The sequence below is a fragment of the Pristis pectinata genome, chromosome 22, assembly GCF_009764475.1.
Source record: "Pristis pectinata isolate sPriPec2 chromosome 22, sPriPec2.1.pri, whole genome shotgun sequence".
NCBI lineage: Eukaryota > Metazoa > Chordata > Chondrichthyes > Rhinopristiformes > Pristidae > Pristis > Pristis pectinata.
Window position 1 is genome coordinate 32,050,102 of NC_067426.1, and position 24,632 is coordinate 32,074,733.

At 41.7% G+C, this 24,632-nt stretch overlaps 1 protein-coding gene across 7 annotated transcripts in view; it reads right to left on the minus strand.

Annotated features, from left to right (window-relative positions):
* thrap3a (thyroid hormone receptor associated protein 3a) overlaps window positions 1–24,632 on the minus strand; it is a 117,587-nt gene that overhangs the window by 70,328 nt on the left and 22,627 nt on the right. Inside the window, exon 3 of one of the 7 annotated variants that reach the window (XM_052036581.1) lies at window positions 13,356–13,444. The exons of the other annotated variants lie outside the window; for them this stretch is intronic. The gene's annotated coding sequence lies outside the window, so the exon portion shown is untranslated. The remainder of the gene's footprint in view (window positions 1–13,355; window positions 13,445–24,632) is intronic. 7 annotated transcript variants of the gene reach the window in all.

The window sequence follows — 24,632 nt, forward strand, 5'->3', positions numbered from 1 at the left end:
TCACACACTCCATCAAGGTCAGAACCCGATAAACGTGAACCATTGATTCAGACGGATTACAAGGGAGATCACTGCTTGTTAATTCTTGTAATCAGCACACAATCATCACAGCCATCTCCAAAATTTCATTTCAACACAAAATAAATATACTCCAATATCTAGTCCTAAATGTGATTTAATGCACAAATATAAAATAGCCCGAAGTGTAGCTAAATCACAGGCAGAACATCTCTCATGGAAAGCTTCACTCATACAGATTTAAAGGATCATCTTGACTCAGTGAGTTACAGATTTTGCATTATCATTTTGAATAAATTACATTAAACAGTACAGCACAACGACAGGCCCTTCGGCCCACAATGTGTGCTGAACTAAATTTGTAATCAAATGCCCAACTAAACTAATCCCTTCTGCCTACTCAATGCCCATATCCCTCCATTTCCTGCACATTCATGTGCCTAAGAGCCTCTTGAACACCTCCATTGTATTTACCTCCACTACAACCCCTGGCAGTGCATTCCAGGCACCCACCACTGTGTAAAAAAAAACTTGCCCCACACATCTCCTCTGAACATCACACCCCCCCCCCCCCCACCCATCTTAAATACATGCCCTCTGGTATTATACATTTCAACCCAGGGAAAAAGATATCGGCTGTCTGCTCCATCTATGCCTCTCACAATCTTATAAACCTCTCATCAGGTCTCCCCTCAGCCTCCGCCACTCCCGAGAAAACAACCCAAGTTTGTCCAACCTCTCCTTTTAGCACATGCCTTCTAATCGAGCCAGCATCCTGGTGAACCTCTTCTGTACCCTCTCCAAAGCCTCCACGTTTCCTGTAATTGGGCGACCAGAACTGAATGCAATACTCCAGATGCGGTCTAACTAGTTTGACTAATTGCAACATAACTTCCTGACCCCCTTGGACTCAATTCCTCGATTAATAAAGGGAAGCACGCCATACGCCTTCTTTACCACCCTATCAACCTGTGTAGCCACTTTCAGGGTGGTATGGACTTGGACCCCAAGATTCCTCTGCACATCAACACCGTTAAGAGTCTTGTCATTAACAGTGTATTGTTCCTTTACATTTGATGTCCCAAAGGGCAACACTTGAGATTTGGCCAGATTAAACTCCACCTGCCATTTCTCTGCCCATATCCCACTGTATCCTTTGCCAGTCTTCTATACTATCCATAACATCACCAATATTCATATCGTCTGCCAACTTATTAACCCACCCATCTACATTTTCATCCAGGTCATTTACGTATATACATCACAAACAGCAGAGGTCCCAGTACGGATCCCTGCATAACACCACTAGTCACAGACCTCCAGCCAGAATAAGTCCCATCGACCACTACTCTATCTTCTATGGGCAAGCCAATTCTGAATCCAAATGACCAATTCACTGTGAATCCCATGCATCTTAATCTTCTGGATGAACCTCCCATGAGGGACCTTGTCAAACGCATTACTAAAATCCATGCAGACAACATCCACAGCTCTACCTTTATTAATCACCTTCATCACCTCCTCAAAAAACTCAATCAAGTTAGTCAGACACAACTTGCCCCACACAAAACCATGCTGTCCCTAATTAGGCCATGGTTTTCCAAATGCTCATAAATCCTATCCTTAAGGATCCTCTCCAATAACTTCCCAACCATTGACGCAAGACTCAGTCTATAGTTTCCAGGATAGTTTGAACATTGAATTCTCCTAAGTAATCCGAACCATGCCTCTTCTTTTCTTCCCTTTCCTAGCCCCTTTTTTCTCCTTACCTTTGACCCCTCCCCAACACCTGCCTATCACCATCTCTTACCTGCATCTACCTATCACCACCCTGTGCCCACTCTTTTGTCCACCCATCACTGTTCTGCTTTTCCTTCATTTATATTGGGCTTCCCCTTTTCCTATCTTCAGTCCTGAAGAAGGGTCCTGACCCAAAACATTGACTGCCTGCTTTTCTCCACAGATGCTGGCTGGTCTGTGAGTTCCTCTGGCATCAGTGTTTTTCATCTTGTTTCCAGGATTATCCTTATTTCCCTTGAATAATGGAACAGCATTAGCTACTCACCAATCATCTGGGACCTCACCTGTGGCTAGAGAGGACACAAAGATCTTGGTCAAGGCCCAGCAATCTCATATCTTGCCTCTCTCAATAACCTGGGGTATATCCCATCAAGCCCTGGGGACTTATCCACCTTTATGTTCTTTAAGAGACCCAACAGTGCCTTCTTAGTTATCTCAAAATGCCTCATATTAGCACACGTATTAGTTAATCTTAAACTCTCATATTAGCACACAACACACTGATCTCCCCATCCTCTACAACCACCTTCTTGTTAAATACTAATGCAAAGTACTCATTTAGGACCCTCCACATCTTCTGCCTCCAAGCACATGTTCTCTCCTTTATCCTTCAATGGTCCTACCCACTCCCTAGTTATCCTCTTGCTCTCAATGTATGTATAGAATGCCTTGGGATTCTCTTTAATCCTATTTGCCAAAGAGTTTTCATGGCCCCTCCTGGCTTTCCTAATTCCCTTCTTGAGGTTTTTTTCTGGCTTCTTTATAACCCTCAAGTGCTCTGTTTGATTGTAGCTTCCCAAACTTTACATATACTTTCTTTTTCTTCTTGACTAAATCCACCACCTCTCTTGTCATCCAAGGTTCCCCTACCTTGCCATCCTGTCCTTACCAGAACATACCTGTCCTGTACTCTGTGCAATTGGTCTTTACAACCCTCCACACGTCAGATGTGGACTTGCCCAGAAACAGCTGTTCCCAATTAACACTCCCTGGTTCCTGCCCAATACTTTCGTAATTTGCCCTGCTCCAACTTAATACTCTCCCGCAGGGTCCATGCTTATCTATAGCGATCTTAAAACTTGAGTTGTGGTCACTGTTCCCCAACTGTTCTCCCACTGAAAGGTCAGTCATCTGGCCAGGCTCATTACCCAACATTGGGTCCAGTACGGCCCCTCTTCTTGTTGGACTATCCACATTTCTACAAGAAACCCTCCTGGATGCACCTAACAAATTCTGCCCCCATCTAAACCTCTTGCACTAAGGGGGCCCCAGTCTATACAAGGGAAGTTGAAGTCACCCACTACCACAACCCTATTGTTTTTATACCTTTCCCTAATCTGCCTGCATATCTGTTCTTCAATGTCCTGATGGCTATTGGGGTGGGGGGGGGGGGGGTCTGTAGCATGATCCCAGCGTGATTGCACCTTTCTTGTTTTTGAGTTCTACCCATATAAAGTCAGTGGATGAGCCCTCCATTATGTCCCCTCTGAGTGCAGCTGTGATATTGTCCCTGATAGCACAACTGCATCCCCCCCCCCCCCCCACACCACCTCTATCTTTTCTATAACATCAAAACCCTGGAACACTAAGCATCCATTCCTGTCCCCTTCTCAACCAAGTCTCTGTTATGGTCACATCATCAGAGTTCCATGTACTGATCCACACTCTAAGTTCATCACCTTTACCCAAAAGACTCCTAGCATTAATATGCACACACTTCAACCAGTCTGTCCCATTTTCTTTATTACTTGTTTCTGCCTGTTCTTACTGGTCATGACATCTACCTTCCTCTCAATCCCTCCACTTTCTGACCTGGTGCTCTGGTTCCCACCCCACCCCCTGCCAAACTAGTTTAAACCCTCCAAAGTTGCACTAGCGAAACTCATGGCCAGGATATTGGTTCCCCTCCAGTTAGGGTGCAACCTGTCCCTGCCCGGTCGCCTCTGCCCCAGAAGAGGTTCCAATGATCCAAGAACCTGAAACATGGCAAAAAAGTGCGTGTGCATGTGTGTGTGTCTATATCTATCTATATATATCTATATAAAAAAAAGACCAGGCACTGGACTCTCACAAAAGTGTTACCCTGTTAGCACAGAATCACAGTATGCTTGCAGGACAGGAGGCAACCATTCTGCTTTTGCTTGTGTAGTCCATACCTACAGTATATTCACCAAATATCCTGGGAGTCCCCACCTGGCAGAGGATGTGCATTCTAAAGGTCTGAGCTGCTCTGGCATGTTGCAATTTATTAAATTCACTCAATTAATAGATTTTAAAAAAATACTTAAACTACTGTTACTTATCTTACTTGTCCTGAACAAATTTTAATTTAATAACCACATGCCTAATTCACCAAGGGCCATTTCCTGTGCTCCCTTAATTCACTGAAGCCATTTTCCATCCCAATGCAGGGCCACAACCCAAAACATCAACCATCCCTTTGCCTCCACAGATACTGCTCAACCCAGAGTTCTTCCAGCAGTTTGCTTTCCACTCCAGATTCCAGCATCTGCAGTCTCGTGTCTCCAGGCCGTTTTCCATACTTCTTTTACTCCTTGCTTCCTGATAATCCACTTCCCCCAAATTATCTAGAGCAACCATATGTATCATGTTCTGATCTAGCGTAGTACATTATGTTGAACCTTCAGTTGGGGCAAGATGGGATGCTGAGATGCTAGCCAGGAGAGCACAGGTGGTGATGCAGGCAAGGTTTTACAAGCAGTTGAATGGCTGTGAAGTACTTTGCTCATGGTGAAGTGTGTAATGTTTTGGCATTACCTACGAGTTACATACTTGCTTTCATGCATGTTAACTATAATAATAAACAGGCAAAAACAGAGCTGCTGGAGGAACTCAGCAAGTCTGGCAGCATCGGTGGAGGGAAGTGGACAGTCAACATTTCAGGTTGAGACCCTTCACCTGGATTGAAAGCTTGACTGTCCTCTTTCAATCCTTCAGATGAAGTCTCAAGCTGAAACATCGATGCTGTCTGACCTGCCGAGTTCCTTCAGCAGCTCGTTTTTGCTCCAGATTCCTGCATCTCCAGTCTCTCCAAAAAAATAACAATTGTAGAATCTATTTTAGAATCTGATAGGAAGACATCTTGGAGGTACTAATGACTACTTTCAGTTAGTTCATGTATTTTGCATCCCTTTCAGACTATGCTATAACCATTTGCAGACAATAAAAAGTTTCTTATTTTCTGTAATGATGAAACAAGGCAACCAATTTGTGCCCATCATTTTCACAAACATGCCATTTTGAGCAAGGGGTAAATATCGGCTAAGACACCAATGATAATTCACCTGCTCTTTGCCAAAATAGCACTAAGGGATCTATTACATCTACGCAAGAATGCAGACAAGGCTTTGGTTTAATGATTCATCTGAAGGATGGTGAGTCCATCATTCCCAGATACACTCAGTACTGTAATAATGTCAGCAGAGATCAAAATGTTCAAGCCCATGGAAAGAACCTTCAACTCACAACCATTGACATGAGAGGTCATCACATCATCAGTATTCACCAATATGTGATTCTGCATAGTTAATTTTTAATTTAGCCATTAGATTTAATGCAAAACTGTCACCTCTACATATTGATCAAGGAGGCTCGTGAAATGTATAAACACCTCCTGTAGTACGGGTTCCATGTATTAACTATGCAAAAACCAGATGTTCATCCCCTTTTGGGGTACTTACTGACTGAAACTATGATGAAAGGAGAACAAAAACCACTAAAGGCAATCCTGGTCAAACCAGACTGGAATAATATTAGACAAGTGAAAATATGACAAGTGAATTTCAAGAGGTGCACGCCATCCTATACTGAAGGCTATTGAAAAGATGGAGCTCAAAGTTCCATTAACCATTAAGATGGGCAATTTATTAAGCATTAAGATGGACAATTTGAGCATGTCCTTGTTGGTTCTTTACTCTTGCTCACAGAGCATTTACCAATCAAAAAATTATTCTATCTCACACAAATGAGCAATCCTTAACTTTAATCGCTGCCTGTCGTTTGTTTGCAATTTCTAATGATCACTTGTGTTTTCCTAGCTCTTCTTAAATGCATGTATGTAAGCCACCTGAAGTTTACTGAATGTTCCATGTTCTTACCATTCTATGAGTAAAGCAGCTTTTCCTATATTCCCTAATGCATCTTTTTGGAATCCATCTTATACTTTGGGCCCTAGCTTTTGATTTATTTTCCTAATTTCTGTATTGTCTCTATTCTTTTCTGTTGCCTTAATTTTCTTGGTATATAGGTTGTTTACCTTTAGTTTTAACATTTCCTTTAATGTTATTCATTCATGACATCTTTTTAGACAAGTTCTTTTGTTTTTTGCAGATGGTTGGAATATATTTAATTATATAGAAACTCCATTGTTTCTTAAGACTGCCTGGCCTTCAATCTACAAACTATAAGTTCAAAATATTACTCCTTTGTAAACAGACTTCTTTTCCACAAGGAGTTGACAATGATATCTCCCTCCCTCCACCCCTTTTCAAAAATTTCACCAATGACAGCCAGTGAGTGCCTAGAGGGAGGGACATGGAGTGACTGGATGGAGGGAAGGTCAGATAGTGCAAAATTCTTGCTTCTTGCTGCTATCACCACCAACTACCCATCCCCTTAATCTCACTTACCTCCACCACTCTGCCATTCCCAAGGTGAGAGAGATCAGCTCATCATTGCACCATTGGGCTCCGAATTTCTCACTATCACGGAGGAAAGTGGGTGCTATTTTGAGTCAAAGTTTCAGTTAAGTGTAGGGAACGAAGTCTCTTTTTTACTGCTACATCAGCAATTCTGAGGGTGATAAATGAGCTAAGCAGATAAGGTCTCGGTTACGTTACCACCTGTCTCAGCTAGACTCTCAGCGAGAAGTGATAATTCTACTAACAACTGGGACACAGCATAAACACTGCTCCACAAGTGCTTAGCCCAGCAGAATGTTACCTACAGCGCTGTGGTTTCTATTCCAACAGTTCAACCTTTAAGACTGTAGTTTCCCCTCAGAACCAAACTGAACAGCAGTTTAAAAGGCACTTTATAAATCTTCCATTTTTGCACCCAATAGCTTGCCTTGTGCTGCCGCTGAACAGAAACAAAATAGGTCCTTCTACCCCGGTGTGTACAGCAGAGGGAACAGAGCCCAAGCTCATGCTTTGAACTTTGTCTATAGTCCACTCTCTGCCATAACCTGCAACAAGGGATTTTCTAGAATCCTTAAAGGAAATATGGGCAAGATGAGGAAAATTCTTTCTACAGTCCCCATCACTCTGTGCCTTGGGCAGAAGAAAGTTGCTCCTTATACTAACTCACCCATAGGTAGAACAGATAGAAAAACAGGAGCACACAAGGTGGCAAAACTATAGGTGGAGCAAAAGACACAGATAAGGGCATAAAATGGGAGACACAAAGAAAAGGGAGACCAAAAAGAGCCAGATAATTCAAGAAAGGGAATAGATCACCTGTCAAGCAAAAGACAGAATAAAGTGCAAACGACTGCACCAGTAGAGGTAGCAGAGCACACCATGGAAGAGACAGGAGGAAAACCATGCTAACCTTGTTTAAAAAAAAATTACATACATAAACCATCGTTCATGAACTCAACGGTCCCAAGTGCTTTGCACGTCAAGGTACACGAAGTGTAGATACTATTGAAATGCCGGAGATGTGGCAGTCAATTTGCATATAACAAGCTCTCACAAACATCAAAGGCAAGGTGAACAGGTTACAATGTTGACAGGGGAATGAATATTAACCAGGATATTAGCCTGCGGTTAAATATCAGGAGATCTTATGTGTAGGTACCACTGCAGTCAGGCCTCAGTTTAATCCTCAGCCTAAAGATGACACATTGGATCATCAGTTTAAAACTTTAGATCCCTGTAGTGGGACTAGAAACCACATTTTTCCTTGACTCAGGTATGCTGCCAGCCAAGTCACAGACAGCTTGCAGAAAGGCAAGAGCAATATTAAATGAAAATCAAACAAAAAGAGTCATTGGAAATCTGAAATAGTACAAAATGCTGGAAAAACTCATGTCAGGCAGCAAAGGGACAAAACTAGTCTAGGTTGCAGAGGTGGGGGAAGAGCAATGGATGGAACAAAAGAAATTTCTCCAACATAGTGAAATAACATAGCTGTAAAGGGATAGATAAACTCCTTTGTGTAATGTGTTGCTAATGCTGTAAAGTCTGGATAACGTTGTATAGTCTGGCACACTGGCCTACTATTGCTCCCAGTGGTAGTTTTTCCTCTCAGCAGATGCTAACTGGCCTGCGTGGTGTTTCCAGCATTTCTGTTCCTGTTTCAAATTTCCAGCATCTGCAGTTGCTTTTCAATCACTCGCCAGATCTGATGCAACTTCAGTTTTCTCCCCCCTCACTACACATGCTGCCTCCTTCTGGGCATTTCCAGTATTCTCTTTTATTTCAGGTTTCAGATTTCCATCTCAAAGATCTGAGATTTCACATGTGGACCCTTGAGATTAATATCTCAAAGACGCACGTGATGTTCTTTTCTTCTCAAAAATCCAAGACCCTGCCTTCTATGTTAAATAAAATGTTTTATATGAATGCAGTGAAAATCTAAGCAAAATCTACTAGCTGCACAATCTACAGAACTGAAAAATGCTGCTTATCTTTTTCCAAATCCCCAGTACGTTAGCTGACTGGTGAAGAGATCACGTGATTGCAGTGTATAACGTTTGCTGACAGATCACATGATTATAGTCCTTAAGGTTTGCTCTCAACACAAGTTGTGAAATTGAGATTTAACCACACAAACCCAATCCAGCCTTAAAACCTTTGATGAGGATAATATTGTTTAATCCATTCAAAAGTCCTATTCATTAAGTCTGGCTTAATGAGGAGCAGGGACAAGTTACTTTGCAAAGGGAGAAGCCAAGAAGCCAAAGTAATTTAAATAAACGTAGAATATTAAGTGAGAATGCTCCATTCCTCAGCACTTGCATACTTTATTTTGAACAGAAAGTTGACCCAACAAACTTTGTCTACCATTACACTGGGAGGGGATTGTGGCTAGCTTAGAGTCCAGATGGAAATTTGGCGGGAAAGCGGTTCATCCAGATCATTTTACATGTTGATCTGCTTCAAGACCTGAAGCAGCTCAATATTTATTCTCTTATTAAAACCTGCAGCACACAATTCAAACCAGATGTTACTTTCTGAGCTTCTAGAGAAAGTCTGCACATCTTGCAGAAATCCTACGTATCTCCAGACACAGCAAATCAATCACAATACCCAGCTGTCATTGGGGCAGACTTCTAACTCATTTTTTTTCCAGAGATTACACCTCCTAAGCTTCTTGGGGATTGATTTTTTTTCCAGTTGCAACTTCTACTTGCAGCACAAATTGACTGGCCATTTCCCAGCCATCTCCATTTAACCTCTTTCAATCTTTCCCCAGAAGCCTTTCACTTCATGAAGATACTGATCCTAATGTGGGTGAGTTGCCATAACTACTTGCAACTCCAAGCCAATTGGCAAGCAGTCATCCTTCATGCATTACCCTGGATGACAGGTAATCACTTACAGTTTGATGATAGAAAGCACCACATCCAAATCTGGCCCCATCCTTACCAAAGGATGCAGACACCTGAAGGCACCCAAATGGCTGTGCTAGAATTTCTATGCAATAACAGAGTCCTAGAGTCACACAGCGTGGAACTAGGCCCTTCACCCATTAAGTCCAACCAAGGATCAAACACCCATTTATACCAATTCTACACCTATTTATCTTATTCTCCCCACATTCTCATCAACTCCCCCCAGATTCTACCACCTACCTTCAGACTGGAGGAAATTTTAGTGGCCAATTAACCTATCAACCAGCATGTCTTTGGGAACTGGGAGGAAACCGAAGTACCTGGGGAAACCTATGTAGTCAAAGGAGAACTCCACACAAACAGCACCCAAGGTCAGGATTGAACTCCAGAACTCAACAGCAACTTGCTCTTAAGTAGCACATTTAACAAAGAAAAACATTCTAAAGGCACTTCAAAAAAGTCTGAATGAACAAAGAAGTCTATAAAAACCCAATCAAAGAGATTAAGCAAAAGTAAAAATTGCTTCAAGACACCGGGGTGAGTTTTAAAATTGGTGCCAAAAAATTGCTTAGGCATCAATGTGTTGGTGCCAATGAGGACTATATTTTAAGTGTAAAGTATTTCATAGCAACATAGAAGACCATCTGGCCCATTAAGTCTAAGCTGGCTCTTAAAGCACTTACTTCCTCATAACCCATTCGTTCACATATGCCCATGAACAATTTCCCATCACTCAACTACATTAGGGATAATTTACCGTAGCCTTTTATCCCTAACTGGAGCATCTGGGGAATACCCACATAGATAGTTCCAGGTCGTCAGAAATGAACCTGAGTTGCTGGAGCTGCAACTATCTGTAGCACCACTGTACTGCCCCAGGAAGTATTAGGATGGAGGAGAGCAGGGTGCAGAGGGTAAAGTGGTACACTAGAAGAAAAACATGGAGGTTACTATCTGAAAAGTCTGCACACTTTGTAGAAATGCCACACACCTCCAGACATGCAAAACCAAGGTGGGGAATTCCAAAACAAAGACATCTGAAAGCACAGCAACTAATGAGAGAAGTTAGCCACAGACTAAGAAATGAAACAATGGCAGATTTCTGTTTTCTAGGGGTGCAGAACCAATTGAGAGCATAGATTAAACCAAAGATCAGCAGTATGACTCACTGGACTGATGCAGCAGGAGAATTTCTTCCCTCTCCCCCTTCCCCCAAGTTGCATTAGAACTTTATTAACAAGGAATAATAGAATTCATTGCTTGTAGCTTCTTAAAATATTACAAATTACATCAAACCCAGTGAATTATTTCTGAGATGCCATCTTGTCAAGTTAATAAGCGCAGCCAAGAAACCTGGGGGGGGGGGGGGGTAGCGGGGTGGGGGTTGGTACCCTCTTTCTTTGAATAAAACAACAGCCATTAAAATCACCCACCAGAACTAATGTTTTCTGGCTTAAATTTGCCTTTACTCAGTAATCATACACTTCCAAGATTGCTGTCATCTATTTTACAGATAAAATGGGATATAGGCCAAACACAGGGAAATAGGACTAGCTCAGCTAGACATCTTGGTTGCCATGGACGAGTTGGGCCGAAGGGCCAGTTTCCATGTGGTGAAACTCTATGAATTTGGATTTCAGCCCAGCCTGCTCTCGCAAGTGGAGGCGAAAGATTCCATGGCACCAATTTTAAAACTCACCCCAGTGTCTTGAACAATATTTGTCCCTCAGCCAACAGCATTAAAAGAATACCAAACTACTGCTGGCAGGGGCAGTTTGCTATAATTTCTACATTAGGACAGTAACTACACTTCAAAGTACATCACTGATGAAAAACCCTTTGAGACAATCTGATACGCTTCAAGGCATCTCTTTTCCATCCTACTTCATAGTCACACTTCAACAGAAGCAAGCCTCAGTCACAAAATATTAACTTTCTTTTCTTGCAGATGCCAATAAACAGCCCTGTACTTCCAGAATTTCCCTTTCCATTTTTATTACCGCCAGTAAATTCCACTAGGAACAGGAAAGAGGGAAAAACCTTGCTGAATTTGGAATCTCCTCAATGCTGAAGGACAATGGCAGCAAAACATGCATTTGCCTTGATGCAAAAATCAAGTGAAAGCATGCAAATGAATAGGAGAGGAGACTCATTCACAGGGCTAAGGTACAATTAAGTGAGTGTTGTGTATTAAAATGAGAGAGGGAGGGCAACTGTAGTAAAGATAGTTGCTTAGGCACCTAGATGAAAAAGAGGCTAGAGTTTATGCACAAGAGAAGTGGGGGTACCTGAATGGGATAGAGAGAACAAATGAAGAGCAGCCTTTAAAATTTTATTCATTCATGGGACACAAATGTAACTGACTTTATTACCCATTACTAATTACTCCTGAATGGAGTGGCTTGCTGGGCTATTTTAGTGGACAGTTAAGAGTCAACTGCATTTCTGTGGGTCTGGATTCACATTCTGTCACACTAAGTAAGGATGTTAGATTTCCTTCCTTGAAGAACATTAGTGAAGATGTTTTTAATGACAATCTGATAGTAATGGTGACTGTGAAACCGAGACCAGTTTTTTTTAAATTATTGATTTAAGTTCAAGCACAATGAAAAAAATGTGAATACAGGCACACAAGGAAATTGCATACTATGAAGTCATTTGAATAAATAAAATCCTTTCAAATAAGAAAGAGCTTTCCATTAGGTACAAGGTAAAACGAAACAGAGTTAGGGTAATGCCTGCAGCGCAAAAAAATTCCTCTCCAAATCCAACAGAAAATCTTGAGTTCTCTGCTGCAATCTATGTCATAAAATTCCACAACTGTCATCAGCATGGTTAAATGGCAGTGTCACATACAAACTAGCATCAGCAGTTTGTTTGTGGTACTGACCCTTCTGCCACAGGTCAGATATCTTCAAAGTGCAACATGCTTAATGAAGGTATGCAGGAGATGGTGGAGAGCATTAGATCTGAGAAACCGCCCTCTATTTCACCTCACTCTCAGCTTCTCTAATGAACATTCTGCAAAGCTCTACTCCCAGATTTTAAATGTCATTTAAAAATTTACCAGCTCAAAACAAGCACAAGGTGCAAACAATTAGCACAACACATCTGTTGCATAGAATGCTAAACTAAATAAGAGAGTACAAGCAGGTTCAGCAAAGAAATGACAGCCATCATTGTCCAAGACAGTGACAATCCATCCAAGCTTCATCCTTCATTTTTTATAGCAAGCAGAACACCTGCTGAGGTTAGGGTAAAGACCTTTATACAATGTTTCTCTACATCAACATCAAACTGTGAACCTTTTTAGGCAGCGGACTCTTGCACGTTACAAGGGACCTCAGAGCCTTTGACATCAATTTATATAGAATACTCACTAACAGAAGGATATGAATGATGTACATAAAATACTGGATTTGGATGCAGTGAGGTTGTCATCAATAGAACCAAAAGAAAAATGACAGAGCTTTCAGCAAGCTAAGAGGAATGGGAGATTTATTTTGTTTAAAATCTTTGTATTTCCCTACAATAATGCCAAAGCAGTTTGATAAGGACTGATTCAAGCATACCTCCAAAGAAAAGTGTTTCATATATTGGACAATGGATCCAGAGAATTAAGGAAATAACAGGTGAGGTGACAATGCAGTTTTTAAAAAGAGGCCATCTAAAATTGAGAAGAAGTGGAGTGGAAAGAGGACTGATATACGAGACCATTATTGTGAGGCGTTTGGGGCTGGAAGGGAACTAGAATGCAGTTGACCAGATTCAGTTGGTATATGCAGAATAATAGGATAAAAGGACAGCAAAAGTAGGGCAAAGTAAAAACCAGGAGGAAATTGGGGACAGGGGTAAGATACTGGTGTTATGGTTAAAAGATTTGTAAATTAAAAATGCATTAGACTATGTGCTAGTAAAACAAATTTCATTGACTGCTCAAAGTAGACAAAACCCATACCTTGTGATTTCTCCACAACCCAAGGCTTTACCAGATAATGTGCCACACAGAAATAGTTCCATTCCACCTATTCAGTTCATTAGCAGTATCTGAACAATATAAACAAATTGTCAGTAGGAGAACTCATCTCCTTGTATATCCTTACAAATAGCAGAACAGAAGTGGTACAGAATGACCTCTTATTACTTACCATTCAAGTTCACAAGTCTGTCTTGGATAACGATGATCTTTCAGCCAAATCACTCCCGGAGGGGGGGACAGCAGAGCACCTTTAGAACTATGCACATTTATTCTTCAATCTTGGCCAACATGAGTGAATGATGGCAAGATTTCTGCTTGTATCACCACAGTCCACACAATGATTTTCTCAGTGACGTTCAGTATAAATGCCATCAGCAATAACCTCTCCAACGTCTTTTATAGAGTTTTGACAATCAATCTTGAAATCACATTTCTTACACCCCAAAAAAATTCAAGAGCCAACAGCCGGATCAAGGAATTGGATCTCCAAGTCAGAAGGATATATCAGATGGATGAAATATATTTTTTTAAAAACCCATAAATGCACAGAAGGTTATTATTTTCCAGCTAATACAGTGCCAAGTTCTCTTGGTAGAGGAACAAACTGCCTCACCCTTCTCCTCAGAGACCTGCAACCTCAACGTGACTAGAAAATGGCATCAAGAGCCAAAGAGAGTTAGCAGACTACAAGAGGGCAGATGCATGTGTAAGACTTTCATTTCTCTCTTTCACCCACGTAGATTCTAATGGCGGTTCCTTCACTGAAGATTGTGGAATGGAAGGGATGATAACTCAAGGCAAGAAAGGAGGGGAACTTTATTTTATTTCATTGCCATTTTAACAAGAAGCATTTTTATTAAAACAAGAATGAACTGACAATTTGTAGTTCTGATACCTCATAATTAGCAGACCACTAGTAAAGCCAACAGTTTCACTGCAGCCTAAGTGTCTGCAGTTAGGAAATTCACAGACATGCATTGCTAACCCAGAGTCTTCACAACTGAAAAAATACCAGAGGCAGTTACCTTCTCTATTCAACCAAAGTATTTCTGCCCAAAACCAGCAATGACAGTTATCTCCAAGTAAAACAGCTTGAGAGGTAATGCTCTTTACAACCATAATAACTTTCAGAGCTTCTCACAGACAATTACACTTTTGGAAGTTTTAGAGATTTACAGCATGGGTGGAGGCCTATCAGCCCACTGAGCCTGGAGAGTAATCCAGGCTAACCCCTCTCTCCAGCTCTTGGTCCACACCCTTGCAGGTCACAGCACTTCAAGCACATTTTTCAGTACTCTTTAAATACAAAGGGAACTTTTGCCTCCACCACTTTTGCAACCAGCGAGATCCAGACCCTCCACAATCTTTGACCTCCCTACAAAGGGGAATAGGTCCTTCCTATTCACCGTACCTGGGCCCATAAATTAAATCTTGCTACAATCTCTACGATCCCAATAAAACTACCCTGTCAGGTTAAAATTCTCCAGCAACATTCAACAATTCTTCAAGCAACATGCTTGCAAATCTCCTCTGCATCCACACTATTATGTTCACATTCTTCAGATAATATATTCCAGCTGTGGTAAGACTGACATCTGTACAATTCTACCATAACATCCTCGCTTTTGTATAATATGCTTTAGTTAATAAAGACAAGGATTCACACGCATGTTTAACCACCTGCCCTGGTACCTTCAGCAATTTGTGAACAACCTTTCCAAGGTTCCTCAGCATTTTGCCAAGTTTTGTGCACTTTCTTGGAGAACAGTTACAGCTTTAATACTGCAAGATCTGACAAACAGCAACGAGACAAATGCCCAGGTAATTTTATTGATTCTGACGCAGGAATAAATATCAGCCAGGAAACCTGGGAGAACAGTGCCATAAGATCTTTTGCTTCAACTCAAAAGAGTAGACAGGGAGTCAGTTTAATATCTCACCCAAAAGAAGGATCCTTCAAGTGTCTACTCTTACCACCTCCAAACAAACCACGTACCAAGGATGAAGTATTTTGGGCCCAAGGCCAAAGACCATATTTTCCATACAAATAAAAGCGCACCACAATGACTCAGAGATCCCAACTGCCTTCAACAGCACCAAAATTAATAAAATCTGTTTTCATTTTAGGTAGTTGCAGAGCATCAAGACAGCTGAAAAGCCCTATGCAGGGTCCATACTCTGCTGTGGCTGGACCAGGTAATGTTTGGTTTGGCACAGTAGATGAATGTGCTGTTTGAAACATCATCCACACCTTCTTTTGCTTATAACTGGCATCCTATACTCCTGTCATTCAGACTTGGAGTTTGGTCCCTTCTTGGCTACTCCCTCTCCATTTCTCAGGAATTGTCAAGGATGTTTCTTTTTCCTCTCGCGTGAAACTTTGGGAATATTCTCAAAACATTTTCTTTGTTCTCCAGGAAATTTCTTGCTGAGAGCGCACTTGGATTAGAGTGTTCCTTTCAGATGTCTAGTATCAGGATTTTGTTTCCTTATTGGAAATAAGTGCATTAAGAATGTATTAGTCTTGGCATCAGTGCAAAGAAGGTTCACAAGTATGATTCCAGGCATGAAGAGAACTTATGGAGCTTAAGCACTATTCTCCCTGGAGCTTTGAAGCATGTAACGTGATCCTATTGAAATATACCCGAGGGGGAATCACCAGGTAGATGCTGCGAGGATGTTCCTCCTGGTTGTGTCAATCTAGAATTGAGAATATAGCCTCTTGTTAAGAAGTCAGCCATGTAAGAGAAAGGGGTTGAATTTCTTCTCTCAAAGGGTTGCAACTCATTGTAATTCCCCATCAGAGTACTTGTGAGATGGAATCATTACTGATATTCGACAGAGAGAGACAGATTTCTGGACCTTTAGGAAAATCAGAGCTGATGGGGAATAAGCAGGAAAGCAGAGTTGAAGCCAAGATGAGATCAGCCATGATCCTACTGAAGGGGCTCAGGGGGCCATAACATTTTATCTTGTTTTTTTTGAAGTATCCTTGCATCAAATACAACGTCAGTTGTTTTTCCAAATTACACCCACACAAAGCTAGCCACCACATACAGAGCATTATACAAATCTCAGACTGTCGGCAGCAGATGCAAGTAATGGGCATATCTGCACTGGGTTCTAAAGACTGAAATTGTTATATATATTTTTTAAAAAATGTGTGAAGTCTATTAGTTTAAAATTTCATCAGGGAGAGATCTGCATGCTCAGTTTTATAGCAAAATAAAATCTGGAATGATTTCTCTGGAAGTGCTCACCATTTAGTCCAATTTCCACCCGACCTGCCGTGTACTTTTACAGCATTTAGTTTCATTTAGAAAAACAATCTGGGCAAGGGAGCAGAAGGCAGTTTGGTCATCAGTGAATCTGGCACCCAAAAGCAAAATGACAAATTGTCTATCAGACACAGACTGGACCACAAGTTTAGGCCACATGGTTACAAATCAGTCAGTTATGTCACAGATCCCTATTATTTTAGAACACACATTTCGCACCAAAATTTCCACCTGCTGCCTAACTCCCACACTAACCTCTCTAGCCAAACTGAAGCAAAGCTAACTAAAAGATGCAGAGGGTAATTCCCCAGACTGCAGGCATTTAAATGTCCATACCCACATTGCTCACATCTTATTCTAGTTACAGCAGATCCTGACTGTAATCCAACACATTTGGCATTCTGTGATTCCAGGGACTGGCTGTGGCGATCCAATAACGGAGCAGCAGTTTCCACATGCAAGCAGACGAAAACTTGCTCTCGCTCAACACATTTCACAATACTCCATTAAGTTCTAAATTATCAGATTGTCTGACATACGGCACTAGAAATATTCTCCAGCTATATTGAGCTGTAGTCTTTGGTTCCTGGAACAAATGGTTCCCCAGCAACTGACTGAAACTGAAAACTAATCACAATCTCAGTATCATATGTGATGACAAGATAAGCTTCAGGCCATGTAGCCACATACACCACAACTCCTTATTTCTATCTTTATCGCCCAATTCTTCCTCTGCCTCAGGTCATTTGGAACTGAAAACCTTATCTATGTCACTGTTACATCTAGTCATAATTATTACAAAACTGTCCTAGCCAGCCTCCTTCATTCAATCTTCCAAGGTCATCCAAAATCTGACTTTAAATGTCCGCTAATTCCTACGCATCCAAAACCCTACTGCTTGCAGTGATATTTTGGTCTCTTTCTTCCCATTCCCCCTACCCCATTAAAAGTTAATGTTTTTCATCAACTGCTCTAGGCATCAATACAAAGATTATTTGGAATATTCAATAATTCCTCAGCCACTGTCACATCCAACACCTCTGCTCAGCCAACCAAGATATCCTTATTAGTCACACGTACATCGAAACCCAGTGAAATGCATCTTTTGTGTAGAGTGTTCTGGGGGCAGCCCGCAAGTGTCACCACGCTTCCGGCACCAACATAGCATGCCCACAACTTCCTAACCCATACGTCTTTGGAATGTGGGAGGAAACCAGAGCACCCAGAGGATACCCACGCAGACATGGGGAGAACGTACAAACTCCTTACAGACAGTGGCCGGAATTGAAATCGGGTCGCTGCCGCTGTAATAGTGTTACGCTAACCGCTACACCACCTGAAGCCATTGAATGCACACTTCATACAGTTTGCCACCACTCTACTCAGCTCGAGGTACTACCATTCATTGTTCGAATATCAAATGAGTACTTGTAAACACAGGATGACTTAAGGACAGGAAGTAATTTGAGTCACATCTACCAGAGAAGGCCAAGTATTATTATTCAAATGTATTGAATTAAGAGTTCTTAGTTGGGCTAGCAGTAGGGGGTACCCTCAGGCTTGGCAGCTGCAGATGAATAATTGGCAGATTATAATTCTCATCTGCCATCAGGACACAAATCCACGTCAGTGTGAACAACAGTTGAGGACTCAAATCTGGAATTGTCAGACTTTAGTAGCAACCGATGCTTGACAGCTTTGGCTCAATAGTAGCACTCTTGCCTCAGAGTCGGGTCAACCCCCAATCCCACACCCCAAACAAGCAAAGCTTGCATTCCACACAAGCAGTGGGGAAGTATTGTACTGTTCAGAGGTGTTGCATCTTGGAGATATTAAACTACTGCTTTCTCAGCATCATGGGATCTATTGTGTGCTCCCATGTAATCTCAGTATCCTTTATCCAACATTACTAAAACACTTACCACACTGCTGTGGGAGCTTATCACGCATAAACTGAATACTCACTACATAAACATAAATATTCTTGTTTACACGTGGAACAGAATTTTATGTTCCTATAAGCAACGTGCAACAGTTTCTGACATAAATGTTCTTAGGTTTTTTCCTGTTTCAGGCAGTAACTGCTGCTTTGGGCCTGCCAGAACATTCCTTATGTTAGTGCCAAGTCCTCAGAGAGATGCAGGGGTCTAACAATCAGCTTCCAGCCAATATCTGCATATTGTCAAATGAACAGAGCCAAGGTCTGGGAGAAGGGAGAGTTAGCATCTTTTATATCTTGGCTGGGAATACAACAAATAGTCCTTTAAAGTCAAAGGACAAAATCAGGAGGTACTGAACAATGGAAGATGCAGAATAACTAATGAAATTGAAACACTCCTTGGTTTGCACCAGAACAAATGTTCAGTGAAGCAGTCAACTACAATGAAGTAAAGATCCAAGATGGAGACAGACTAAAGCAGCATTTCAACACTCCAGAATGAAATAATACAACCCAACACTGTAGCCAGTGGGTGGTTTATTTAGAACTGGTTTGGAGCCTCCAGTGGCTCAAACAGCAGGGAAAGTCATCTGAACTCCAAACACCTTTGTTGAGTTTCCCCAAGGAAAATAACGTTACAATCATTCAACATAAAAAAAGGTAGATACACAGATTATGTGGGTTCCCCATCTATCTTTCAGGGAGTGACCTGGATCCAAGGACTCCATGGGCTGGAAGAATGCAAACACAATGCTATTTTCCCAATTCCATCTCTGCTCCAACAGGAACAGGCCCAATGATCAGGACTCGCTGTAGAGATACAGCAGCAAACATAAAATACTTAAAATTCTAATTAAGATCAATAATGGAATCTGAATCACAGTTGGAACAGAGTGCTCTGCTTCAAACCACTCTCTCTCTGGCCCTGCTGCAGCAACTTTCCTTTGAATGTGCCCTCACAGTGATATCTCCATAGGCACTGGTCATGCTCCAGTGCCTCCTTTCATAGCCAATCCTTGTACATAGGCCTAGGGTCAAACAAGCAATGAGGTAGCTAATGAAACAACATTCCTTCCAAATGGTCAGTGGAACAGAAGTACAGAATTATACACTGAATCCAGATTGAGACAATATAATAACTTTAATAAAGTTGTACCAAAATCTCTGGCTCGAGAGGTGCAAAGGTAAATCCCCACAATTGTACCTGGATTACTTCATTAACAATTCTAACTCCACAGTTTCCAAAGGAATACTTAAATTAAATACTACTGACGGAGAAAAGTGAATAGAAATCTACACGAATTGCCTAAAGCTCTGAAACTTTTACAAGACTTTCCTTCTCCCTCAGGGAGAGAAGGAACAAGTTGCCACAATAAACTGCAGCGTATTTATAGCCACCCTCTTTGAACTGTGAAGCTATATCTGGAGCTCCTGTTACCATCTAATCTGCCATTAGATCTACAGACAAGAAGCAATCACAGATGGTCCAGCTTCATCTCAAGCAGTTGGTCTCCAACACTGGCACACTTCCTCTTCACAACAACTCATTACGCCAGACTACTCTAGTTACAACTCCTTGTTTCAACTTACATTTATTGAATAGGAATACTGAAAATAAAAAGTAGAAAAAGTAGATGCAATGAAACAAAAACATCAAATTAAGATTTTACATAGTGCATGAATAATGCAGCTTAAGCATAATGTAAAAGGAACAAAAATTGATTATTTCAAGTACATTCCAAGCAACCAGGGTAACTGGAGACTAACATTTTCAATGCTCATAATACATAATGAAGCAAATCACCGACTGCAAGTGTAGTGGAAAAAGAATTAGTGCCTTCGAAAGAGGACTGGAAAGACACTTCAAGGAGAATCATTTGCAAGGCTGCAGGGAAGAGTGGGAGAATGGGATCGATCTGTGAGCTGCCAACATGAACTTGATGGACCAAATGGTCTCCTTCTGTGCTGTAACAATTCAATAATGATAGCTAGCACTGTCACATACACCACACACACACACAATTGTATGACATTAGTGACAAAACTATTCCCAGCCCAAATGAAGATAATTGGGTAGATTCCATCAATCATCAGGTGATGTGATTTTAAGCACATATTATTGGTATTGATTTATTATTGTCAGTTATACCAAGGTACAGTGAAAAACTCGTCTTGCATACCGTTCATAGAGATCAATTCATTACAACAGTGCATTGAGATAGCACAAGGTAAAACAATACAGAATGCAGAGTAAAGTGTCACAGCTACAGAGAAAGTGCAGTGCAGGTAGACAATAAGATGCAAGGTCATAACGAGGTAGATTGTGAGGTCAAGAGTCCATTTTATCGTACCAGGGAACCATTCAATAATCTTATAGCAGCAGGAATAGAAGCTGTCCTTGAGCCCAGTGGTACGTGCTTTCAGGCTTTTATCTCTTCTGCCTGATGGGAGAGGGGAGAAGAGAGAATGTCCCAGCTGGGTGGGGTCTTTGATTATGTTGGCTGCTCTACTGAGGCAGCGAGAAGTACAGACAAAGTCCATGGAGAGGAGGCTGGTTTCTGTGATATGCTGAGCTGTGTCCACAACTCTCTGCAATTTCTTGCGGTCCCGGGCAGAGCAGTTGCCATACCAAGCCGTGATGTATCCAGATAGGATGCTTTTTATGGTGCATTGATAAAAGTTGGAGAGCGTCAAGGGGAACATGCCAAATTTCTTTAGCCTCCTGAGGAAGTAGAGGCATTGGTGAGCTTTCTTGACCGTGACGTCTACGTGGTTAGACCAGGACAAGCTATTGGTGATGTTCACTCCTAGGAACTTGAAGCTCTCAACTCTCTCAACCTCAAACCATTGATGTAGGCAGGTGCATGTGCACCACCTTCCTTCCTGAAGTCATTGACCAGCTCTTTAGTTTTGTTGACATTGAGGGAAAGGTTGTTGTCATGACACCATGTCTCTAAGCTCTCCATCTCCTTCCTGTAATCTGACTCATCGTTATTTGAGACATGGCCCACTGCGGTGGTATCATCTGCAAACTTGTATATGGCACTAGAGCAGAATCTGGCCACACAGTCGTGCATGTATAGGGAGTAGAGTAGGGGGCTGAGGACACAGCCTTGTAGGGCACCAGTGTTGAGAATAATCATGCCGGAGGTGTTGCTGCCTATCTTCACTGACTGCAGTCTGTTGGTCAGGAAGTCAAGGATCCAGTTGCAGAGGGAGGTATTGAGTCCCAGGTCTCAGAGTTTGGTGATGAGTCTGCTTGGAATTATAGTATTGAAAGCAGAGCTGTAGTCAATAATCAATAGTCTAACATAGGTATCTTTACTGTCCAGATGCTCCAGAGATGAGTGTAGGGCCAGGGAGATGGCGTCTGCCATAGACGTTTCAACGGTAGACAAATTGCAGTAGGTCAAGGTTTCCTGGGAGGCTGGAGTTAATGCGTGCCATGACGAGCCTCTCAAAGCACTTCATGATGGTGGACGTCAGAGCCACCAAGCAGTAGTCATTAAGGTACATCACCTTGTTTTTCTCAGGTGCCAGGATGATAGTGATCTTCTTAAAGCAGGTGGGAACCTCAGATTGAAGTAGGAAGAGGTTAAAAATGTCTGCAAATACCCGTCAGCTGAACTGCACAGGATCAGAGGACAAGGCCAGGGATACCATCCAGGCCAGATGTTTTCCCGTGGGTTCGTTCTCTGGAAAACCGATCTTGCGTGCTCAACGGTGACCATGGGTTCAGGTTCATTGGAGGCTGTCAGGATGGGTGGTGACTTACCAATCCCCTTCTGTTCAAAACATGCATAGAATGCATTAAGGTCATCGGGAAGGGATGCGCTGTTGTCGACAATGCTGCCTGACTTAGTTTTGTAGCCTGTTATAGCATGTAAACCCAGCCACAACTGATGGCTGGTCTGGGACTTGATTTTGGACTAATATTATCTCTTGGCATCTCTACACAACATATTATTCATAACATATATCAGTAACCTTCCTTACCTCATGCAATTCTGTGGAGAAATTAGCCTGCATTTTTAAGAAAATGTTGACAAAGCTTCCATCATAAGTTCTATTTCCTCTACTCCAAATTCTGAGTAAATTGACATTGCTGGCTAAACAATAGAATGCCATGTTCTCACATTCCACTCACCTCCAATTCACTGGCAATGTTGTGTCAGCCAACAGACAAGAATATTTTAAAAAGTTGATCATGAAAGAAATACAGAAATAGTACACAGGCCAGGAAAGGAATGATTTGGCAAGCTTCACAGCCACTAACATTATTTCAGACCATTACTGCAAAGTCAATCCAGAGGCTAAAATAAGTTTTGAAGTACAATCCAAAAATGGACATTGGCAAACAGTTCTCGGTGATAAATTGCTGAAATAATCTTACCAGTGATCTACTAGAATAGCAGAAAGAAGTGGTCATTCAAGTTGCAGTTAGATGCTGCACAGGGTGGTCAAGTGTAGCGGAAGGAGAGGCATGTTTGTCCACATAATTACTTTCTCCTTGAAAGTTCTTACAGTCCTTTGAACACATTGGAAATGCAGATACACATATTTCATCATGGCTACAGGAACTTACAAACTATAAATTGGACATACCCACCACTCTAACTGAAGTTTTGTCCTTCCAATCTAAGGAACACAAGCGTACATTTTGAGCAGAACATTGGAGATGACTGGCATTTGTAGTTATCATGGAAGGTGGATACACCGGAATCAACTCAAAATGAACAGTTAAAATGAAAATGTTTGATTTCTTTCTGCTGCAGAACTGCTGCCAGCATTTTTTTTATTGTTATAGACCATGTTTTGGGACTTTTGTTAACCCAGTTGCTCATTATTTACCACACACATCTTCCAGTACCATAGGGCAGAACTCAAATGAAGCCTGCCCAGAATGTTGCATCCAGCTCAAGTATCACATCAATATGCGACAATGGAGGATCATTAAAGATATCTGGTACACAACAAGTTGTCATGGTTTCGTGCAGGTGAGCTCAATCTATATTGACTGCCCAGACATCAGGCCTAGGAAGATGACAATACAATTCAACTGGCACATTCTTGGGAAGAGAGACCTGTGTTTTGGTTTATATGGAAAGCCACTGTTCTTTAAGCTTCCTGCCAACTTGAAATGTACTGAAATTTGCAAAGATTAGAATGGAAGCAGCCACAGACTTCTGAGGTTAGAACCAAGATCAGTCAAATGAATCAAAATCCCCATTTGTTGAACACCACACCAAAAAAAATGTTGGGTCGGGGACTTCAAAAGAAAAAAAGAATGGCTTGGTGGCATCTAGTCAACTCTCCTGAAGGACATAGTTGCCAGACTGGTCTACAGTAGGTGAAAAAAACAACAAAAGCCACCTGACCTCCTCTTCATCTGCTGAATATATTTTCCATGAAGTATTCATGAGTAACCAGTTGTTGTAGTAATTAAGTCTCCTTCAGATTGCAGACATTCACTGTTCTCAGTAGGTAGATTAATGGATCTGTCACATCACACCTGTGGAACATCAGCAACAAAATAGTATACTCCAGTATGTAGCTTATACCCAATGCATCCATCCGTAACTACTGCCATTCTAGATCATTGAATGACAGGGTGGAGAACAAAGGCTTCAACTGCATCCAAAACTGAGGAAACTAATCTGAAGCTAAACATGAGTCTTCAAGCAGTTCGTTGGGGTCAAGGTCAATTTGCTTCCACTCCAGTTATATGGATTCTGAGGTGGCTGAAGCTAATATTCAACCCCAGGCTCTATCACAGATGATGTCTGAATGGGGAGGAAGGGGAGAGCGGGTGTGGATAGGTTAGGAGATGGTGCGCTCCTTCTGCCATTTCCAGTGAGCTTCTTTGCACTCCCAACAAAAGGGCAAGATTCTCATGCCATCCCCAACGTTCATTTTGAGCAGACACCAGCCAAAGATTCTCAGAAGTCAGTGGAAATGTTACACTTTTTCCCCACAGAAGCTTTAAGAACATCCTCAAATTATTTTGTCTGTTGGTCAGCTTTGATGGGCAGGGCTACT